We start from the raw sequence: 16,641 nt of genomic DNA on the forward strand, positions 1-16,641 counted from the left end.
TTAAAATCCAATTCTTTCCTGCTCGCTAGTCCTTATTTGATGTCCAATTGTTCAAAATCCAAGTACTCACGGGTGCTTATTTTAAAGTCCAAATTGTCCCAGGAAAAAGGCAGCGCTCTCCGGCAACAGCTATGCGGCTTCACTCCACGGAAATAGCAGTTGACTCACAGCACCGCGCCACTTCCCCCTCTTCACTTCGGAGCCCGTTAGTGGGTTCCTTAATGGGTTGGGGGGCGCTAAAGGTGCCCACCAAGTCCCATGGTCACAGGCTCCATCCGCCTGTGATTTTTAAAAGGGTCCCCGCTTCGCCGTAGCGGAGAAGACCCATTTCCCGCGGAGCTAGTCCCTCCAGTTCAGAGGGAGTCCGCCATTGCTGGTGGCGCCACCCCGGAAGTCCTGGACCCTTGTCTTTCTGACTCCTGGTTTCTGGACTTCCGTTCCTGCTCCCACCCCGCCATCTTGCCTCTGGTCCCAAAGTCCCCTGCCAGGACTTCGATCACCTGTGAACAGAACCATGACAAGTCTCTTTAGAAAGCATTCCCCCCCACCCCCCAGAACCCAGCAAGCCTTGAGAGTAGGAGAGCAAAGAGCTCAAAGACAGAGGGCACATAGCAGCTCCCGTAAAAGTGATGAATGAGGAAATGAGAGAGACAGCGGGGTGGAGATTTACTCAGGACAACGCCATTATCCAAGAGGCTGGGTTCTATAGCCTCTCTCTGTAATTATTGAATAAAAAAGGATGGTAAGAAACCTTCCCTCGTCTTTATACTTTTCCAGGCAACCAGCTAGGAGCTGCTGCCAGCATCCTGACACTTCCCTTTCCTCTCCTCTTCCTGCACCCCCCTAAATCTATTCTGGGGAAGTTCCACCACCCCTTTAGAGCATGTTGGGGGATATGTGGGGAGAGGGAAGGTACATTTTGTTGCGCAAGCACAAATCCTTGTACTAGCAGAAGAATTTTGTTGGATACAACCCATAAACTTTAGACCAAGCAGCCCTACCAGCCATGGATGGTTTGCTCATCTATAGGTAAGGTAAAAGGTAAAGGACCCCTGGAGGGTTAAGTTCAGTCAAAGGCGACTATGGGGTTGTGGCACTCATCTCGCTTTCAGGCCAAGGGAGCTGGTGTTTGTCCACAGACAGCTTTCTGGGTCATGTCGCCAGCATGACTAAACTGCTTCTGGCACAATGGGACACCCAGATGGAAACCAGAGCGCATGGAAACACTGTTTACCTTCCTGCCACAGTGGTACGTATTTATCTACTTGCACTGGAATGCTTTCGAACTGCTAGGGTGGCAGAGGCTGGGACAGAACAAGGGGAGCTCAACCTGTTGCGCAGATTTGAACCACTGAGCTTCTGATCAGCAAGCCCAAGAGGCTCAGTGGTTTAGACCACAATGCCATCCACGTCCCTCATCTATAATATAAATAGTGATATAAGAATAGTGACCTACTCTGTATGGGGTTATTGTGGGGAGTGAAATAATGCATGCACAGGGGTCAGAACCATCTTAATGGAAAGAAGAAGAAGAAGAAGAAGAAGAAGAAGAAGAAGAAGAAGAAGAAGAAGAAGAAGAAAGGTAATCAACATTCAGTTTAATATTTATCATACTAAAATCATAATAAGGTGACTCTTACATAAGAGGCTGCTTGATCTTGTAGCTGGCAAGTACAGCTGGGATTGATCTGGGGTTTCCCATGCAACACTCTTCATCATGTTTATATTTGTGAATACTCTGCAGATTCCAGAAGCATTTCAATATAATAATTCTATTTCCTCTCGGTGATACCATCTAAGCAAAACTTTACTCAACAGTTCCAGGCGGAAGAGAAAATTAGTCTCCACTTATCAAATGACTAACATGAAAACGATCTGGTACTGCTTCTCCAACTCCTTCCAAGTTCTCAGAGGGCTCCATATCTCCCTTGTGTAATTATTTTTAATCAAACAGGTGAATCATAATCAGTAACTGTGTTTGCATTTAGAAAAAGCTGAAATGACTGCCACATTGCCAAGCGGTAGCCTCAGGATCAAATAAGTTACTTTCACAAATCAGCTGTACGCCAGTGAAGTTCTGTGTTCTCCTGGCTATGCGCAACATACTACATTTGCAATTAAACATATTAGCACCGAATTAACACGCTCAATCCGAAATAATGATTCATGCCAATATAGCCCTTTAGGGATGGGCTGTGGCTCAGCAGTAGAAAATCTGCTTTGCATGAAGAAGGTTCCAAGTTCAGTCACTGGCGTCTTCGGGAAGGGCTGGGAGAGACATTGAGACTTAAATCCTGGAGATCGGCTGCCAGTAGACAGAGATGGACCAATAGTATAAGGCAGATTCCTATGTCCCAAGCGGTTCCCAAAGTGAATGGTACAACTCCCGGGGAGGGGGAATTGTGTAGGTGGATGTGAAGAGTCAAGGGGGAAGCTGGAGGATGCTGGAGGTGCAAACGACTGTCAGGCTTTGAAAAGCTGGCATCTCTGGATCAAGTGCATCAGTGTAGTTGAATTAATTAAACTACATAGTTTTTATTGGATTATGAACAATTGTGAAATTAATTAATACAGCATGGATTCAATTCCTGGAATAGCCAGGCTAGCTTCCTGTTGAGGTAATGGCTCTCTAAATAACAAAGGAAGTGGCTTTGTGCCAGAGTACATAATGGGTGGGTACCCCTACTTCTGAAGCTCAACATCAAAAAAACGAAGATCATGGCCACTGGTCCCATCACCTCCTGGCAAATAGAAGGGGAAGAAATGGAGGCAGTGAGAGATTTTACTTTCTTGGGCTCCATGATCACTGCAGATGGTGACAGCAGCCATGAAATTAAAAGACGCCTGCTTCTTGGGAGAAAAGCAATGACAAACCTAGACAGCATCTTAAATAGCAGAGACATCACCTTGCCAACAAAGGTCCACATAGTTAAAGCTATGGTTTTCCCAGTAGTGATGTATGGAAGTGAGAGCTGAACCATAAAGAAGGCTGATCGCCGAAGAATTGATGCTTTTGAATTATGGTGCTGGAGGAGACTCTTGAGAGTCCCGTGGACTGCAAGAAGATCAAACCTCTCCATTCTGAAGGAAATCAGCCCTGAGTGCTCACTGGAAGGACAGATCCTGAAGCTGAGACTCCAATACTTTGGCCACCTCGTGAGAAGAGAAGACTCCCTGGAAAAGACCCTGATGTTAGGAAAGATGGAGGGCACAAGGAGTAGGGACTGACAGAGGACGAGATGGTTGGATAGTGTTCTCGAAGCTACCAGCATGAGTTTGACTAAACTGAGGGAGGCAGTGGAAGACAGGAGTGCCTGGCGTGCTCTGGTCCATGGGGTCATGAAGAATCGGACACGACTAAACGACTAAGCAACACAACCCCTACTTCAACTGCCTGATAGTTAGGAACCCCGGAATCTTGCAATGCTTAGAGACTGGAGGTGGCATACAGCAATACATTCTTTGCTGCTGATTTCGTGGTGGGTGCTGAGTCCACATTTAAGCATAAGGTTAACTCCTGATTGCAGCTCATGCACACAAGGAAAATGTTCCAGAGCATTACTGGAGTCATTTTCATGACACAAATCATCTCCATGGTGATTGAATAACTAAATTAGTATGCACTTTGCAATCAGCTCCCTCCTATTGTTCGTTCACATCTGCCTAACCCAATTTTAGGCTTTTAATCATCCCTGCTTGTTAAATATTCTCTCTCCTGTGTTCAGCTCTTCCTCTCTGCCAACATTTTACTTCACTGCAAGCTGCAGACCACACACCTGCACAGTGCTCTGAGACAAGCAGGCAGCCTTAGCATGTCAGGAGGGTCTGGAGTACAGAATGTACGGCATCTTCCATGGTGCCAGGTAGTTCTTCAATTGGACGTGCCTGTTGACAAAAACAACACACTTGGACTATACGCCAAATATTTGTGAAGCACCTGAGTGGATTATCTTGTCTAGTCATCATAATTCCTTGAGCTTCCCCTTATGTCTCAGCAGCAGCTTCTGCATTCAGTGCAAGTGTCTCATCATTCAACTGAGGAGAAGTCTGGGGTTGGGAGCAGCCATAGGAAATTGCCTTTTGCCTTATAACAAATCAGACCATGTGCCCATGAAACTTATTTCTTTAACACATGAGTAGGCAAATTAAGGTACGCGGGTGACGCTGTGGGTTAAACCACAGAGCCTAGGACTTGCTGATCAGAAGGTCAGCAGTTCGAATCCCCGCAATGGGGTGTGCTCCCGTTGCTCGGTCCCTGCTTCTGCCAACCTAGCAATTCGAAAGCACATCACAGTGCAAGTAGATAAATAGGTACTGCTCTGGCGGGAAAGTAAACGGTGTTTCCATGTGCTGCTCTGGTTCGCCAGAAGCGGTTTAGTCCTGCTGGCCACATGACCCGGAAGCTGTACGCCGGCTCCCTCGGCCAATAAAGCGAGATGAGCGCCGCAACCCCAAAGTCGGTCACGACTGGACCTAATGATCAGGGGTCCCCTTTACCCTTTACCTTAGGCAAACTAAGGCCCAGGGGGCCGGATCCGGTCCAATCGCCTTCTAAATCCGGCCTGTGGACAGTCCGGGAATCAGCTTGTTTTTACCTGAGTAGAATGTGTCCTTTTATTTAAAATGCATCTCTGGGTTATTTGTGGGGCCTGTCTGGTGTTTTTACATGAGTAGAATGTGTGCTTTTATTTAAAATGCATCTCTGGGTTATTTGTGGGGCATAGGAATTCATTCACCCCCCCCCCAATATAGTCGTCATCCCCCAAGGTATGAGGGACAGTGGCCTGGCCCCCTGCTGAAAAAGTATGCTGACCCCTGCCTTAACAGGACCTATATACCTCTTAATCATCAACACCTCTAAGCAGTTTACATGAAAATTACGGTAGTTCTGATTTAGTCCTGTCAACACTGAGAGGTAGCATCTCTCCAGGGTTTCAGACATGAAATTTTCCCTGCCCTCCCTGGAGATGCCAGGGATTGAACCTGGAACCTTTTGCTTGCCTCCGGCCTCTACCTCTCCTGCTCCACTGTCTCCCAGGACCAGAAGAGGAGTGAAGAGGGAGAAGCAGAAACAGGATACACAAAGGTGTAGTCTTCGCCTGCTTGCCCACAGCTCGGTGGGGGTGGGATACATAAGCCAAGGTTGGAGCAACTGCCTCATGAGATGCACACCTAGGAGCAGCTGAGAAATGCGGAACTGATGGACATCCCTTTTCTTAACTTATAATTGTACTTTTGACAATAAAGAGCTGATTCCTCGTTCTGCACATTCCATGCTTGCCAGTGCTGTGACACCCAATTATTCTCCCAGGGTGAGCCCAGGGTGACTGAATAATAATAGTAATAGTAATAATTATTTATACCCCGCCCATCTGCCTGGGTTTCCCCAGCCACTCTGGGCAGCTCCCAACAGAACACCAATAACAATAATAAAAAGCAACAACATCAAACATTAAAAACTTCCCTAAACAGGGCTGCCTTCAGATGTCTTCTAAAAGTCAGATAGTTGTTTATTTCCTTGACATCTGTAGGGAGGATGTTCCACAGGGCAGGCACCACCACCGAGAAGGCCCTCTGCCTGGTTCCCTGTAACTTGGCTTCTCGCAGTGAGGGAACTGCCAGAAGGCCCTTGGAGCTGGACCTCAGTGTCCGGCCTGGATTATGGGAATGGAGACGCTCCTTCAGGTATACTGGGCCGAGGCCATTTAGGGCTTTAAAGGTCAGCATCAACACTTTGAATTGTGCTCGGAAATGTACTGGGAGCCAATGTAGGTCTTTCAGGACCAGTGTTATATGGTCTCGGCAGTCGCTCCCAGTCACTAGTCTAGCTGCCGCATTCTGGATTAGTTGTAGTTTCCGTGTCACCTTCAAAGATTTAACAATCTTCTTGGCTCTTCTAATTGTCTTGAGAAGTGATACTTCAAACTTATGGTAGTTTTGCTGTTTGAGTGGTGCTTGGACCAATACTATTTAGGTTAGCTCATTGGCTATGTGAAATTGCTACGGCTGTTCATTCATATGTTTTTGTTGTATTTCTCCATATACCAATAATAAGGAACTTTGCTCACTTGTGTGTCACAAACACACAACACATTTTGCCTTTAATAAAATCACACCCTTCTCTTTCACAGAGAGAGAGAGAGAGAGAGAGAGAGAGAGAGAGAGAGAAGCAGTTCCACTGTTCTTGGTTGTACCCATTATCTTCCCATTTTCATCCAGATTTTCCCCACAAAAAGGTGAAGGACAATCAGCTTAGCCAAGAGTAGGTGGAGATGCGCAATTTGTTCTGGAACAGAACTTTGACATTTTACCCTATTTTTTCTTTTTTCTTTTTTGCTTCAAGGCAGTAAATAAGGCAAAGAAAAAGACCTTTTCATGCAAATGTTTTGCAGCGCTGGAGGCTATGTACATTGGATCATGTCCGCAGCTGGTTTCACTTAGAAACAAGCAAAGTGGCTGAAGCTGAACCAAGAGCCTCTCTGAACCTTTGCCCACACAAAAACAAAACACAGCACAACAGAGGGACCTTTAGGGAGGTCCGTTTAATTTCTGTCCATTATCTTCTTCCCACTCTACATATTTAAATGTCTGGCATGGGCTAAAAGAAAACATGCCAATGCAATGAAAACTCCCATGACACATTTCTTGCTTAGCTTTGCAGATTGGCAACCCAAATCTCTTCTTTCCTTTGGTCAGCTGTTCTAAGAGAAGGCTTGAAAGCTCTGGTACCCCGGCTGTGAAACCACAGGTCTTGTTCCACTGTGCCAGAGTTATCTCCATAGACAAATGGCCCTGAAATAGCAGGGCCCCCAAGTGGGGAGAGTTGTCTGTTTTATGGATGTATCGATGAAACTGCCTTATATCGAACAGGACCATTTCCTCATATGGGTCTCTTCCCATTGTACAGCTGCCTGCAGTTAAATTTCTCTACCCACAATCCCACACAGGCATATCTCCATTCAGGAAAAACAGAAGCATTATCCTAACTCAAGGACACATTCCAGCAAAGCAAAAGTGCTTTTCTCTTTTAAAGCCATCCAAGTTGGTGGCCATCACTGACTCCTAACTCCATGGTTTCACTATCCCTAAGGTGTGTTTTTTAAAAAGCAGAGACATCACCTTGCCAACAAAGGTCCGTATAGTTAAAGCCATGGTTTTCCCAGTAGTGATGTATGGAAGTGAGAGCTGAACCATAAAGAAGGCTGATCGCCGAAGAATTGATGCTTCTGAATTATGGTGCTGGAGGAGACTCTTGAGAGTCCCATGGACTGCAAGAAGATCAAACCTATCCATTCTGAAGGAAATCAGCCCTGAGTGCTCACTGGAAGGACAGATTGTGGAGCTGAGACTCCAATACTTTGGCCACCTCATGAGAAGAGAAGACTCCCTGGAAAAGACCCTGATGTTGGGAAAGATGGAGGGCACAAGAAGAAGGGGACGACAGAGGACGAGAAGGTTGGACAGTGTTCTTGAAGCTACCAGCATGAATTTGACCAAACTGCGGGAGGCAGTGGAAGACAGGAGTGCTCTGGTCCATGGGGTCACGAAGAGTCGGACACAACTAAACAACTAAACAACAACAACAAGGTGTGTTTGAATTTGTTCTGAATTATGTACTTTGGACACCATCCTCTCCACACATCTTACAGTGGTGTGTGTGGCCTGGGGAGTGGTGTGTGGCTTGTGCCTGTTTTTATACTGCCCTCCATCAAATGAAATCAGAGCCATTTACGTAAATGAATAAAAGGCCTTCTTTTAAAAACAAAGAACAAAAAACCAAGCCACCCTTGACTGATGAATTTTCAGAACTGGTCAGTCAGCGCCTTTGTTATTTATCTTAAAAGAGAGTCGGAGATAAAGTATATTTTCTTGTTTTCTAGCAGTTTCTTCTCCAGCTTCAGTGACAGCTAGTTCAATGAGAGAACCCAACTGCTCTGTTTCCTGAATGTCAATGCCAGGTCATCTTAGGTTTTAAGCAGCAAACGCTGTCTATGAATCACACTCAGGGTAGCAGCGGAGAGAACAATTTATCCTAGAATGTCCCCTAAAACCCAGCCCAATCACCTGGCCTGAACCACATTTTAATCCCCTAGCAGGTGAAATAAGGTAAATCGGAGACTGAACTTTTAGTCCCTGCTGCAGGTTCAGGAAAGGACAGTGGTAAAATTTCCTCTCTCCTCTCTAAGACACTGTTGGAATCCAGCTCCCACCAGCCCCAGCCAGCATAACCAATAGTCACAGCTTCGGATGAAAGAATCTATCAGTTTGGGGGTCTCTCCATTTTTCGTTTTTCCAATCTTAAATTCAGTTCTCCACATGTTGCAGCAATCTGCGATTATTTTTATTTTTTAATTCTCATGAATATTCATATGCATCTTTGTGTTAATTTCTCCCAGCAAACACAATTTTGTATGCAGTCTTGAATAATGTACACATTTTTGCAAGCAGTTTTCCTCAATGTAATGCGTTTTGTGTATTGTTTTCACTAATATCTTCATGTTGGGCACAATATATGCATTTTTTGCAAACACTGTTTGCATTGTGAAGTTTGAATAAGTGTGAACTTGTGTGTTTGAACACTGCTTTCATTAAGAAAAGGTCAGAGAAAAGGTCCATTCTAATCCAGCATGCTGCCTCCGACAGTGGACAGCCAAATAACTAAGATATTCACCAGCAAGTCCTGATGCAGATAATTATTCCCTACTCCTCGTCCTCACCATCTGGCAATCAGAGCTAGATTATGTCTAAATATCAATACTGTGTTTATTTTTATTCTTTTAGCTTTTATAACTAGTAACCTTCACTGGATCATCATTTTAAAATGATGGCCTACTTTATGTATAATTTTGGGTGAGTTCCATGTGACCATATAAACTGGTTCACTACAGGCCTCTGACGATGCTATTGCTAAACATGCTGTGGCCTGATTTAATATGTTACCAAATGCAAAAATTGGGGCCAGCCCACACATGAGGCAAGGTGAAGCAACTGTCTCGGGTGGCAAGATCCATTAGAATAGCAGATCCGGCCACCAAGGAATGCATCGCCCACTTGCTGCAACAGTATTGGCAGCGATGACTACACGACAGCATGCCAAGCATCATCTTTAAACTGAGCTTCACAATTTGATAATTGCCACAAATTTTCTGTTGCATGCAGAAAGACTTCATTTTCTGCTCATTTTGAACATCCACACCAAATGGATAGAATCATAGAGTTGGAATAGACCACAAGGGCCATCGAGTCCAACCCCCTGCCAAGCAGGAAACACCATCAGAGCACTCCTGACATATGGTTGTCAAGCCTCTGCTTAAAGACCTCCAAAGTAGGAGACTCCACCACACTCCTTGGCAGCAAATTCCACTGTCGAACAGCTCTTACTGTCAGGAAGTTCTTCCTAATGTTTAGGTGGAATCTTCTTTCTTGTAGTTTGGATCCATTGCTCCGTGTCTGCTTCTCTGGAGCAGCAGAAAACAACCTTTCTCCCTCCTCTATGTGACATCCTTTTATATATTTGAACATGGCTATCATATCACCCCTTAACCTCCTCTTCTCCAGGCTAAACATGCCCAGCTCCCTTCGCCATTCCTCATAAGGCATCGTTTCCAGGCCTTTGACCATTTTGGTTGCTCTCCTCTGGACACGTTCCAGTTTGTCAGTGTCCTTCTTGAATTGTGGTGCCCAGAACTGGACACAGTACTCCAGGTGAGGTCTGACCAGAGCAGAATACAGTGGCACTATTACTTCCCTTGATCTAGATGCTATACTCCTATTGATGCAGCCCAGAATTGCATTGGCTTTTTTAGCTGCCGCGTCACACGGATGGATTCTCCAAGCTGTGCAATGCAATGCTAAACATGTTTACTGTAATGTAACAGATGCGGGTGGTGCTCTGGGTTAAACCACAGAGCCTAGGGCTTGCCAATCAGAAGGTCGGCGGTTTGAATCCCTACGACAGGGTGAGCTCCAGTTGCTCGGTCCCTGCTCCTTCCAACCTAGCAGTTTGAAAGCATGTCAAAGTGCAAGTAGATAAATAGGGGCTGCTCTGGCGGGAAGATAAACGGAATTTCCGTGCACTGCTCTGGTTCTCCAGAAGCGGCTTAGTCATGCTGACCACATGACCGGAAGCTGTACGCCGGCTCCCTCGGCCAATAAAGCAAGATGAGTGCCGCAACCCCAGAGTCGGCCACGACTGGACCTAATGTTCAAGGGACCCTTTACCTTTAACAGACCCTCCAAGGGTCCCTATTTTCTAGGGACGTCCCTGATTTAGAGAAGCCATCCCGGTTTTCTGATTTTATCCTGGAATGTCCCACTTTTCCTTAGGATGTCCCTGTTTTCATTGGAGAAATGTTGGAGGGTATGGAGTTATCCAACCCTGGAGCTGTCTGAAGGCAATCCTCCATAGGCAAGGTTTTTTATGTTTAATAATTTATTATGTTTTTATATATGTTGGAAGCTGCCCAGAGTGGCTAGGGCAACCCAATAAGATGTGTGGGGTATAAATAGTAAAATTATCATGATGGAATGGGACGTCCTTATTTTCATCGGAGAAATGTTGGAGGGCATGAAGTAAGTCCCACTGAACTCAGTGCAGCTTACTCCCTGTTCATCTCCATGGAATTGCAGCAATTCCATGTTTGCAGAAATATTAGCTTCTGTTTATTCTTGCCACTCCGTTTATAAATTATTGAAGTCTTCAGTCCTCTGTCAATTTTCTTTTTCCCCTCTTTCCCTAACCCCCCCCCCAATAAAATAAATCCCTATGTCTTGAGCTGTAACTAGACTTGGGGGTGATTAAAGTTCATTTTTTTAAAAAAAAAAAACTTGTTCTAGCATGAGTTGCATCATGGATTTGCATTTTCCTCTGTCGAAACGCTAGTTTGGAGTGACATCTCTTCGTTCACATCTTTCAAGAGAAGGAAAACTTTCTTGTGTCATTTCTGCTTGGAGTGCATATGCCACAGGGCACCATTCCAACCCCTCTCCACCCACCCAATGGCTAAATGTTTAAAAGACGGAGATTCTCTGTCTTATAACACACACAGAGAACGAACCATGTGAACTGAGAACCCAGTTCATTCATGCATTCCTTCCCAGCATCATTCCATGGCTGAGAGCCAGATACCATTTGACGTCATGGATCTAACCAAGAACTTAATGTACTGGCTATGGGACAAGAGTTTACTACGAAGTGGTGAAGGGGGGAGGGCAGGCCGACATAGCAGCAAGTTGAAACATACAGTAGACATTAATCGAGAGGGGGCAAACTGAAAATGATGCAAATATAGTATGTACCATAATTTTCCCCCCCCCCCAAATTTTGCTTCTTCTTCTTTTTGCCCCCTTACCAGATGGGCAGGGTACAAATAATAAATTATTACTATTATTATTATTAACACTTAGGAAATTCATACATGCTCAGAAACCATTGTGCTTTTGATTAAGTAGTATAGCCGGAACGGCAGGACGAACAGACAAAAGAATAGCAGCGCTGACTTAAATAGCTTTTGCTGGTCCCCTTTCCTCCCCTCCCCTCCGGTACTCATTATGTTTACCAAGCTGTTAAAAGAAAGCTCTTTTCAATAAATAAATACAAAATGTTGAAAGCAAATATGCCAAGAGGGTTGCTTGCTTTGAGTAGCGTAGTAAATGCTCCTTCTTGGAGTTAAATATTAAACGCTTTTTGTATAAAAATTCACTTGGAAATCAAGTACAGGAGGTGAATGAGAAAAGGGAGGCCCTGCAACAGAATGTTGCAGTGCAGGAGTCCAGTCATTCCATTTCAGCCCCAGCTCCAGTTTTTCACCATCTCCCTCCAACAGTTAGATAGCAGTCCATGCTCTGAGCATGCCCAGTCCCAGCAGTGAGCGTGGTGGGGCAGAGTCATGGAGTCACTTCCAGACTCCAGTGTTATTGTTATTTTACATGGACAAGGCTAGGGCAAAGCAGCAGCAAGGTTGAGCTTGTACAATTGCACCGTCCACTGTCTCCCATATGGTTGAATCCTGACCATCACCTTTAAACAGGACTTGGACCAGACTGCCCTTCAAACAGAAAACTCCTTCAAACAGAGGGCTGTCTTCTTACAACCTTCTACATAGTGAACTGGTCTCCATCAAACATGTCCTTTTGGGCAGTCTGCAGCAGCTACCTAAAATCAGGAGGCACCAGAGATCTGGGGGCACACACACACACACATAAAAGCATTGTCTATCTCCCCAGTCAACCAGCACCGTCCCAGACTACTTGGGATTAGGGTTAGGGCAGGTGACATCCTTTATGGAACAGGAGTATTGTACATAAAAATAGCCATTAGAAAAACCATGTTGTTGTTGTTGTTGTTCGTCTGTCTCGGGAGACAATGTGTGCCTCCAGGCGTGAACTCAAACCGCTGTGCTAACAGCACCAAAGTGACCTTTGTGTGGTGCAAGCCTCAGCAGTGTGTGTGGAGGTCCTGGGCGGCCCAGACAACAAGACCTCCCTTTCACACTCACTGAGGTGATCCAAAGGAAAGCAGAGCAATACATTTGGCACCAGCTTGACTGCAGGAATTGCTGGAAGGAGGCTTATGAAACACCATCCAGCTATCTTAGGGACTCCACTCTGGATTTGTGTAGGGTTTCCTCCTTGGACTTTTCTTCTCCTGAAGATGTCCCACAAGGCAGTGGACGTTTAGGATCTCCTAGAGGGGCTACCATCCTAGGTTGATGTGCCCCATCAGCCCTTCACTTCCATCTACAGCACATGCAGAGACCTCCTTATTGACTGATGGACCCATTATTGGTCTTGTCTGCTCAATCTGTCAAAGCCTGTCTTCAAATGTAGGGAAAAGTCCCTAACTCACCAAGGCTTTGAGACTCATCAGCTACCCCACTGGTTTAGTTGGCCAGTCAAAGCCATTCCCAGGGTGTGGCCGCTGGTCACATGCTGACATCTAGGAGCCACAGGTGAGAGCTGAGTGCAGGGTGGGACCAAAGGTGGACAAGCTATCCCAGAAGGAGCCCAATGTGTCCCCCACCAGAGGGACTACTCTCTCCCCTAATACTCTACTCACACAGGTGGGAACCATTTTGCCCACATTCAATTGGGGCACAACTGCCCCCGTGTGCGCCATTTTTGGCCCTAGAAGGGGACAGAATGGGGTGGTGTGGGCTTACGCACACCCCACTGACACAGGTGATGACCCAGAATGCAACCCCTGCACAAATGAGGAGTTGTATGTACTGCAAACAACCTTTCTCCAGTCACACCCTTCTCATTCCCAGTTTCCTTAAAAGCTTGCCTAGATAGAGAAATCTGCCTCGCTGTGGGAAGATCTTCAGGCTTTAAGGAAGTTCAAGAGGGAGAGAACTGTGGAGCTGAGAACAGCCACCAGTAAAGAAAACATGTCTTGCTAAAAACTATGAAGTGCCCTTTTCAGTGTCAACTCTCTGTTTTTCAGTCCTAGATACTAAAATCTGCATACATGCCTGATGTGAAGTTTGATTTGGCTTTATCTTCATGTGCATCTTTCAACCTCACCCAGATTTCCAAGAATTGTTTTTGATCCTTTGTTTTAGAGGGTTGAGCAGCATATAGATTTAAAACACTAGGTCAGTGCTGATTTGAGCTTACCCAATCAAGGTTAATGGGTTACTTTCACTCATGTTGTATTGCAGGTTCATACAGTGAATGGATGGTGAGGGGACCAGACTACATCTGCATCCAGATGTGGTATTATTATTCGTAATAGTGCTTTCATTCATTACACACACACAGCCAGGGCAGGTTACAACAACTTAAAATACAATGTTAAAAACAATGAAAAGCAACTTACAATTGCAATTGGTCTTTAAAATATGCATCTCAGGTGTCAAAGGCCTGGGTAAAGAGAGGTGCATCTTCAACATTCACTGAAAAATGTATAATAGAGATGCTAGACACACATCTATGGGGGTTGGGATTCCACAACTTAGTGGATGTCACAGAGAATTCCCTCTAGTCTATTGGGCCGCCGCTGCCGCCCCCAACTTTCTGTGGGCAGCAGAACTACCAGGAAGGCTCCCTCTGCTCATCTTAACTCCCAAGAGGGCCTGTATCTTTCAGACATTTGGGGTCTGAATCTCTAATATGAATACCAACCACGAGAACTACTGAGCAGCTGACAGCGACGACAACAACTCCTGCAAGGGTGTGGCCTTGAAGTCAAAAAGACAGCAGTTGCCACCTCTGCTGTTATGTTTGTGAACTTCAAACTGGGAACAAACTAGCAACCGATGCATCTGTTTTAAAACAGGGATAATATGAGATCTAAATGGAACCCAAGCCAGTAATCTGGGTGCTGCCTTTTGGACCAATGGAAGTTCCCAGGTCTCCTTCAAGGGTGCCCCTGTGTAGAGCGCATTGCAATAATCCAGTCAGGAAGTTAGCAGAGCATGGAATACTATGGCCAAGTCATTTCTGGCCAAAAGGGGTCATAGCCAGCAAACCAGCCAGAGCTGGAAAAGGACATTCCTAGCCACCAAGAGCACTTGAGCCTTGCATCCATAGGCTGTGAGCCAGCTCAGGCCAGAAGAGGCCATCTCCCCATCTCCTGTACTTGAGAACACAGGACATGTTAACATCTCTTATCTTTTCAGGATTCCAGGCTATCACCACCTCCAAGAAACTGATTTACTGTAATATCTCCACCACCTCTTCCAATTCAGATGGAACAGAGAGATAGAGCTGGGTGTCGTCCACTTCATGTTGCCTGATGACAGCTTCCAGCAGTTTCATATAGATGTTAAAGAGCATGGGAAATGAGATGGAACCTTGTAGAGCACTGCAGGACAGTGCCAAACAATTGCCTTCCATATCTACTTTCTGGAAGCAGCTCTGGAGACATTGTGTGAACAGGCCCTGATACTGTCTTCTCCCCCACTACCACCCCATCCTCCCTTCTTCCTTCCTACAGGGCAGGTGGTGTCCATTACAGAACCTACCACCTGTTCTCTTTCCCCGGTCATCAATAACCAACCTGCCTTGAAATATAATGGCAGCCATAACAGCAACAGAAGCAGCAATTAATACTCTGCATTGCATTCCGAGTGTTTGCCGCAGATGCTGCAAATGAGAAAAACGATAGAACAGACTCACTGTTGTCGTCGTTATGAGTTATTATGTTCGGCGGCAGTTCAGCACTCAGCAGAATTCATAGCCATTTTGCTTTTGTAATGTGTTGCTATCCAGTAGCAGTTACATTCATAAGGTGAATGCCAAGTGTTACTCACCCATCCCAAGCATAATCTATAACCAAGAGTTTCCCCCACGGTGGCTTGGTCAGTTCCATGGAATGGAAGGTGGCAGGATCCCCACGAACATGCTCTACTGAGAGCTGGCTTCAGGCACCAGGCCCATTGGCCAACCAACTCAGCGTTACAAAGATGTCTGCAAATGATGCATGAAGGCTGGTGGTGTTAACCTTGTTCTGTGGGAATCCATTGCAGACAACCTGGAGACAATTGCAGATAATCCATTGCAGACTGCCTGGAGACAGACAGACAGGTTGTGCATCCATAGCCGTGACCAGAGGAGGAATGACTGCTGAGAGGAACGCAGAGAGAAGAAAGGCCATGGTGCATCTTCACCAGCAATACCACACACCTCCAACAAAGGCTTGATTTAGGTTTGATGAGGCCCTAAGCTACTGAATATGCCCAGCTGTCCTTTGTCAACAACAAATTGTCACTGTTTTGTGTGTTGAATATATGCTCATACACAGGGCCGTCTTAACCATAGGCACGAGGGGTGCGGGGCACCCGGGCGTCAGGCTCTCAGGGGCGCCAGGCTGAGAGTCCAGGGCCCAAGAGTTGGAGTCCAGGGAAGAGCCCGTCTGTCCGTCAGAGCGCTGCAGCAGGCTCTTCTGCTGCGGGCGTCTCTGCCCCACGAGTTCGGGGGCGAGTGAGCCAGCGAAGTGCTGAGGCAGCCGGCCGCCTCCGTCCTCCTGTGCACCTGGGATTGGTGTAGGGCTGTGGAGAAGCTTACACCATGAGGCACCTGGCTTCACTCAGTCACTAATGCCAACGCCTCGGGCTGGTTTGTTGCGCTGGGCTCCGTATGTTTCCTGTTTTATTTTCCTGAGCAGAGATAAGCGTGCTGTCAGCTTCCTAAAAAAAAGGCCGACAACTCTGGGCAACCCAGGGGTGGGTGGGACCGCAGGACGGATCTCTGCACCCCGGCCTTCATATGCTTAAGACAGCCCTGCTCATACTCTTAGTCTATACTGCCTGATCATCAGTCTACAAGCACTCTTCAATATTAGATAACAGGTACAACAGCTTGAGCTACATTCAACTGTGCTGCACTGCAGTCTGCAGCCGTGCATGCTACATATTTCCATGCAACCAGTCCATGCAGAATGTAGGCCCCCTATATATGGGAATGAGCAAACCAGTGATATTTTAGGGAGCAGGCTAGCAGGTAGGGCCCATTACTTACATCATAGGAGCCTACATAGCACAAAACACTGTAGCTGTATGTTGGTTTTATTTTTTTTTATTTTTTATCTTATATTTTGGAAATGTACATCCAGTTGTTTTTCTCCTTTAATTTTTTTTTTTTGGGGGGGGTGCCAAGAGAGTGGGGCCCTAAGCTATAGCTTGTTTAGCTTATATGTAA

The 16,641-nt window shown here is 46.0% G+C and overlaps 1 long non-coding RNA gene across 1 annotated transcript in view; it reads right to left on the reverse strand.

Moving 5' to 3' along the window:
* Positions 1-15,649, reverse strand: part of LOC309534411 — a 191,276-nt gene extending 175,627 nt beyond the window's left edge. The window contains exons 1-3 of the long non-coding RNA XR_014220694.1: positions 15,255-15,649; positions 13,820-13,895; positions 3,377-3,885 (exon numbers count right to left, since the gene is read on the reverse strand). This is a non-coding gene — a long non-coding RNA (uncharacterized lncRNA). The remainder of the gene's footprint in view (positions 1-3,376; positions 3,886-13,819; positions 13,896-15,254) is intronic.
* Between the last annotated feature and the right edge of the window lie 992 nt (positions 15,650-16,641).

Source organism: Podarcis vaucheri (assembly GCF_965113315.1).
Source record: "Podarcis vaucheri genome assembly, chromosome: 6".
NCBI lineage: Eukaryota > Metazoa > Chordata > Lepidosauria > Squamata > Lacertidae > Podarcis > Podarcis vaucheri.